The sequence below is a fragment of the Sinocyclocheilus rhinocerous genome, unplaced genomic scaffold (assembly GCF_001515625.1).
Source record: "Sinocyclocheilus rhinocerous isolate Xijiao unplaced genomic scaffold, SAMN03320098_v1.1 scaffold1045, whole genome shotgun sequence".
Taxonomy (NCBI): Eukaryota; Metazoa; Chordata; class Actinopteri; order Cypriniformes; family Cyprinidae; genus Sinocyclocheilus; species Sinocyclocheilus rhinocerous.
The window spans coordinates 876,164-882,921 of record NW_015645361.1 but is presented as its reverse complement, the minus strand read 5'-3'; the positions used below and the strand labels follow the sequence as shown (position 1 = coordinate 882,921).

The window sequence follows — 6,758 nt, the reverse complement described above, 5'->3', positions numbered from 1 at the left end:
TCCAGTCAATAGGCTTTTCAAAATCTAAAATATTGCCAAACAGGCGCCTTTGCATTTTCTTTCTAAACAATCTTTTGCCATTGTCTTGTCTTTCTCACCTCACCCTTATCAGTCAGCTCGACTCACTTTCCTCACGTGATAAATAAAATTTGACTCCTGCTCCGTGGTGCACTGTCGTTCGCACATGGTTCGGCACGCTGCATTGAGCGTTTAGTTTTTAAAAGTGTCTATCCTCTAACTGAACTAGGCTAAATGATTTTTGTTACTACAAAAAAATCAAAACGACGGTGGGGGGGCGGTGCCACGGTAGGCAAATTGCGGAACCGGCTTACCACCGGTATAACCAAAGTTGCGGCTTACCACCGGTATAACCGAAAACACCGTCTACTGTAGCAAGCCTAATCGATACCCAGCCCTAGTGAAAATTATCGATATCGACTGGTATGAAAAATATTATTGTGTTAATTTTTTTTTGGCCATATCGCCCAGCCCTAGTCTCTGGAATGTCTGTGTCGGCGCGTGTTCTTACTCTTATCAGACTGAGGAGCCAACTTTCACCCGAGCATGTGGATATTATTGTTTTTCGCAACATTAACATGTGAAACAATATAAACACGATAAACATAGGCTGACTTGAGTTTATGTACGTTCTGTACTGTAATTGGCACGGTTTGCTTTATTTTTTCCATTTGTAGGCTGATTATTCTTATAGATTGAAACAAATGTGCTTCAGCCAGAAAAAAGGGTATGAAAAGTGGAAATGTTGGTGCGGGCTTATTTAAAATGAAAACTCATTCTCTGCCAGCAGGAGGATAAAACTAGCGGTTTCTCCAGTAATGGCTGTAATCAAAGCAGCTCCGCTCATGAACGCTTCTTTATCAGATCAAATGAAAATGCCATCGAAACTTTTCTGAAGACAGTCAATTCCCTTCAGAGATACATTCATATAAAACACCCGCGCCGTGTTATGATTTTGAAACGTGCAGTGCTCATGTTTATTCAACGAAGTCAAACGGCACAAATAAATCAATGTATGGGAAACTGGTAATGTATATCGAAATATCGGAAATGTGTTTAAAAATCATATCACCGTTATTGAAAAAAATTATATCGCGATAAACATTGATATTGAATTATTGTCCAGCCCTAATATATATAAAACATTGTTACACACATTTTCAACTAAAAGAAAACTGTTGTTGTTGTAGAACATTGTTGTGTATAATGCCTAATCATAAGCTCAGAAATGGTGACAAAAACTTGATTATTAAAAAATAATGTCTTTCTCGTTAAACGTCATTTAAATAAACGAATATTCGAATATTCATTTTTTGTGAGCCCAAATATTCAAATACAATATTTTTGAAAAATGCACATCCCTAGTAAAAGAAAATATGACAATAAAACAGAACCCATGCCATTTGGGACTATAGTATGCAGTATGCAGTATGCAGCTTCCTTGTTCTCACAGGTAAAATATATATTTCAGAAATATCTGTGTCCAAGTATCACTGAAGGCAAAATTCAGAAAAAAAAATCCATCCACCCACTCTTTTGGACAGCTCTGGTCCAACAGCTCTGGTCCAAAATCTCGTGAGCTCCCTGAACAGCATTTTAAGGCATCACATAAACTTTAGATAAAGTTCACTGCAATTAAACAAAAATATATATTTTTATTCTTATGTATATTAATATTTTATGATTAATCACTTTATTTTTAAAAAGTATATGTAGATAAATAGATAGACAGACAGACAGAATTTGCTGTGCATTTTATGTATTTATATTTGATTTTTTTATAATCATTGTATTTTGTTATTTTTCATTTCTTATGTGCATTTTATGATATTTAATAACTTTGATTTTATATAAAATTATGTGTGTATATATATATATATATATTTTTTTTTTTTTTTTTATTGGGGTTTTGTTATTTTTTTTTTTCTTATGTACATTTTATGATAATTTTTTAATCACTTATGTTTCAGTCACTTTGAATTACCATTTTGTATGAAATGCTAATACAGTATCACACTGTTGTCTTTTCTTTATCAAATATGCATGTTTGCTGCCTGAAGCGTTACAAATCAGTCACTTTTACTCACTGCAGATGCTGCCTTAGAATACAGCTGACTAGGTTTTGGAACAGGGCTAAAGTGTTTGCTCAAAGACAGACGGTCATTCTGAGAAATCAGAAGATCTGAGCAGAAATTCTCGTTCAGTGAAATCATCTCGGAGTCCCGTGACAGTACCGTTCCTCTGCTGATGGCGAGAGTGACTTAGATAGAAACTAAAATAAAACGACTCTGTTCTTAGTCACCGCTCCCTCAACAAACAGTGTGAATGAAGGCAAACACACACACACACACACACACACGCGCGGTGACAGCGGCTCACTGTAATAGGTTTTCCTGCATCTGCAGAGCAGCCCACATCTCCAGAAACATCCATCTAATCAGATCATTAGAGTTTTCCCTCTCTGTTCTCGTGTTCTCATTACGACCGCTGAGTGACAAACAGAATCAGATGGACCTCATTTAGACAGCCTACTTTCTTACCGCTGTGACACTGCACACACACAGCTGACTAGTTTTATGAGTTTGACAGCTGCTGCATTATGAAATGACTGTAATAAGGTAAAACGTGCTCAGTCAAGGCCATATGCATGCATGCATTCAGTTAGTCTCTCTCTCTCACACACACACACACCCGTGCAGCGGTTCTGCAACATCCTGCAGCACGCCTACTTGTTGATGAGGCTGCATCATTTCAGACTGTTTCAGCACAACGTGAGAGTTGTTTCTACCAGGATCTCATCCAGGATAAAGACTGTTTGCTCTGTTAGTAACTGCCTTTAGAGTCAGAAATGTTTAACAATGATTACCAAACTCTGGTGAGGAATGACTCATCCTCCAACAACTCAAAGCATTTATCTTTTCTGAAGAAGTTAACAAATAAAAATTGTCATCATTTACGCACCCTCATGTCATTTCAAACCTGCATGACTTTGAAAATTGAGTCATTATTCACTCATAATCCTCTTCCTGTGAGCTGAAATCATCTTTGAAGAGAATCTGATTCAAGAATCAGAAATAATAAGTTCTTCTCTCACGAACATAACGAGGAGTTAAGGTGGATGTTTAGATTTCATTTCAGTCAGTTTCTCACACAAATCTCACTTTAAAAATGTAGAGTAAGATTTTTTAGACAATTATACAAAGAACAAAGCAGTACATTGAATTAAACATTACATTTTGAAATAGAAAGTTTTTTTTTTTTCAAAAACCTTAAAAATCTTTTTATGGAAAAAGGATTTTATGGCGCTTGTGCATCCATTTTAAAGCTTGAAGCACCTTATTTTTGTAATGGTGATTCCCAGGGAATGCATGAAATGATAAAATGTATGCCTTAAATGCAATTTAAGATATATGCAATTTTGATAACAGTGTCTGCCAAATGCATGAATGGAAACTATAAATGGAATGAACGGTATATATAAAAAAAAAAAAAAGTAAAATTCTTTCAAATGTTTAATTTCATGAAATCATGAGAATGTCAAGAAGGAGAGTAAATAAGGATAACATTTTCATTTTTGGGTGAATTAATCCTTATAAATCTACTCTAACTAGCCTAAATATATTATAACAACATGACTGATTTTTTTATAACACAACAGTTTATTGTTCATGGAAATATGATGTTTATTATTAATTTAAGTTGTGATGTAACAAGAGTAGCGACAGATCAATTCTTCTGTATTGTTGTGTACATCCAAATGAAACCGATTATTGAAAAATAAAAAATGTACGGACGTGGTTCAATTCAGCGGTTGTTAATTGGACGGAGGCAGATATAAATGTGAGCTTGCAGTCAAATGTAAGAAAGCGGTGGAGATTATGCCGATAAAATGACTGAAGAAATCTGGCATACGTCACCACAGTGTATATACACCAGACGTGTGTCGCTTCACCAAAATATTATGATATTTTACGCAACCAGGTACAAGAGGCTATACTATATATTATAGCCACCACGGTCACTACTGTCACAGTTATGGACTTTTGTGTTTCCTTCCGTTTCTGTTCCCCTGTCTAACTTCTGTTGACCTAGTTTCCCCTTGATCACTTTAGTTAGTTCACCTGTGTCTTGTCATTAGTCCCTCATTTGCCTTTGTATTTAAGTTCCTGTCTGTTCAGTTTCAGTTTGTCGGGTCTCGTTAACGTCTACGTGTGTCAACAGCCTTCCTGTATATGGATTTACCTATTTGTGGAATTATTAAAGACTGATTTAAATTCATCTTCGTCTCCGTGCCTGTTCTCTGACACAGTACCGTGAAAATAATTAAATCAATACAGTCCGATATGCAAATAACAGGTAAAATGAATTTTTCCAGCTCTAAAGTCTCGATAAGCTAAGTTCAAAGCCTTAAACACCTACACATCAAGTTCAGAAAGTTCATATAAGTCACTATGTACAGACTATAACAAATCAAACATGTCATTTAAAATGTTCTGAACTAATTCCTCTAACATCTGGCATCATAACAGCAGCAAACTTAAAAGGATCCAACCGAGATACCATTGTCTGCATGCTGATTGGCTAACACCAAACCCAGGATTGTCAGATATTTACTGAGGTCTGGTTTATTTTGAGATATGGAAGCAAAACCAGCAAATTAATCAAGACAATAAGAATCTACAAGCTCAAGACAGTCAGTATACACTGAAGACGCGAGTCAGAAACACAATGCAATCAGGAAGCCGCATTAATTATTGAGACGTGCCGCTACAGTCGGTCAGCTACAGTGTTGAGTTACCACGGTAACTCCTCGACGGACCGCATACCATTACTGCTGCTCACTTAACGAAATACCTGGTCTCACCAGTTCAGTTTAATGACGGCTTAAGAGGTATGCTTTAATAGAAACACTTCTGAGAAGGAAAACTGCTGCTGATGATTATGATGTGTGTGTGTGTGTGTGTGTGCATGTTTATGTGGTTTATGAGGACACAAATTTGTATTATGACATGGGTATGACATACGTATTACAACGAGAAGGTGATTTATGAGGACATTTTGAGTGTCCCCGTAATTTAAAAGGCTTATAAATCATTCAGAATGAGTTTTTTTGAAAATCTAAAAATGCACAAAGTTTCCTGTGAGGGGTAGGTTTAGGGGTAGGGTTGGTGTAGGGCAATAGAAAATACGGTTTGAACAGTATAAAAACCATTACGCCTATGGAGAGTCCTCATAAACCATAAAAACCAACATGTGTGTATGTGTGTGTGTGTGTGTGTGTGTGTGTGTGTAAACGTGGGTGGTTTGATATTGGAAATGAGGAAAAGAGAGAGACCTGGGTGACCAAAAGCAAAGGTTCTTTCTCTAAGAGGTCTAAATGATCATGTCCTATCTGGCCGAACAAAGGCCACAATCTGCTGAGCATGAATTTGCATTTGTCCCCCCGCACCTCCAAGACGGGTCCGATCCCACCTGTGAGTCTACAACACCTGTAATGTCAAATATACAGACTCTCCCCGGAGAATACAAGAGAGAGGAAAAACTCAAGGCAGATGGCCTTTGTGTATTAACCTGTGAAGCCTGACATTTGAAATAAGTCAATTTTTTTAATAAAAAAAAAAAAAAAGCAATTAATTGGACCTTAAGATGAAATTTAAAAGAAAGAGTTCGCATGTGTGTTTTATGTTAAGTATCATATTTGATACATCATGCTTTTATGGCTCATATAGTTTAATATAATGAGAATATTGAGAAAAACACCTCAGGCCCAAACAGATCAAAAATATGCAATTTGGCGCAGATGCTGATATTTGTATGGACAAAAAGTGATGAAATTCTGATGCTTGTAATGTATCAATGTAAATCAATGAGGTCTTTATAACAGCATAGCAGATACTTACATAAAATTATATAAATATCAGTTGTTGCTCTGTATCTCCCAATAATGTCTTAGTAAGACGTGTTTAAATACTTAGTTTTATTATCAACGCACGTAATGCAATTCAATACAATAATGTTTGAGAGATGAACAATAAACGTTCCTCAGAAGATGATCATATTTGAAACTCACATTTGAACATGATTTTCCTAAAAAATTATGTCTGGATAATTAAGTAAAGCGAAGTTACTTCAGTCCAGTAGGTGTTCATCTTGAAATATTACTAACAATATCAAAGTTAATCTTATATCTGTAGATTTCACAGTAAAAAGCACGAGCTTAAAGTGGGCGTTTGTACAATTACACTAAAAGACCTTTTACTTGCTAGATTGTGAGTAGTAGATTGGGTGCAACAGGTTTAACAGCAAAGTTTTGAACATGTTGGTAACATAAAAAGGGCTAAGAATTATCACATATGACACAGTAGGCTTGATAGGATTAACTTATTTACAAAACAGTGTTACTTCACAAAATCATCAGCTTTGGTGCATAGGTGCACAAAAGGTGCATAGATGACAAATGCTTCCACGTTTTGCTCAACGTAGTTGCACAAAATAAAAAATAAAACAGGCTGTCAGGGATCTAATTCCCTCAGCTGGCCGGAGCCACAAACACACAGTCATATATCACTGATCAAAACAGGGCGGCCTACATCCATCCATCACACACACACACACACTCACTCTCTCTCACACACACTCTCTCTCTCTCTCACACACACACACACACAAACAAACACACACACACACTCTCTCTCTCTCTCTCTCACACACACACTCTCTCTCACACACACACACACACA

At 36.3% G+C, this 6,758-nt stretch overlaps 1 protein-coding gene across 2 annotated transcripts in view; it reads right to left on the bottom strand.

Moving 5' to 3' along the window:
- The window catches only part of scamp1 (secretory carrier membrane protein 1), a 32,437-nt gene that overhangs the window by 24,558 nt on the left and 1,121 nt on the right, over positions 1–6,758 (bottom strand). The window lies entirely within an intron of this gene.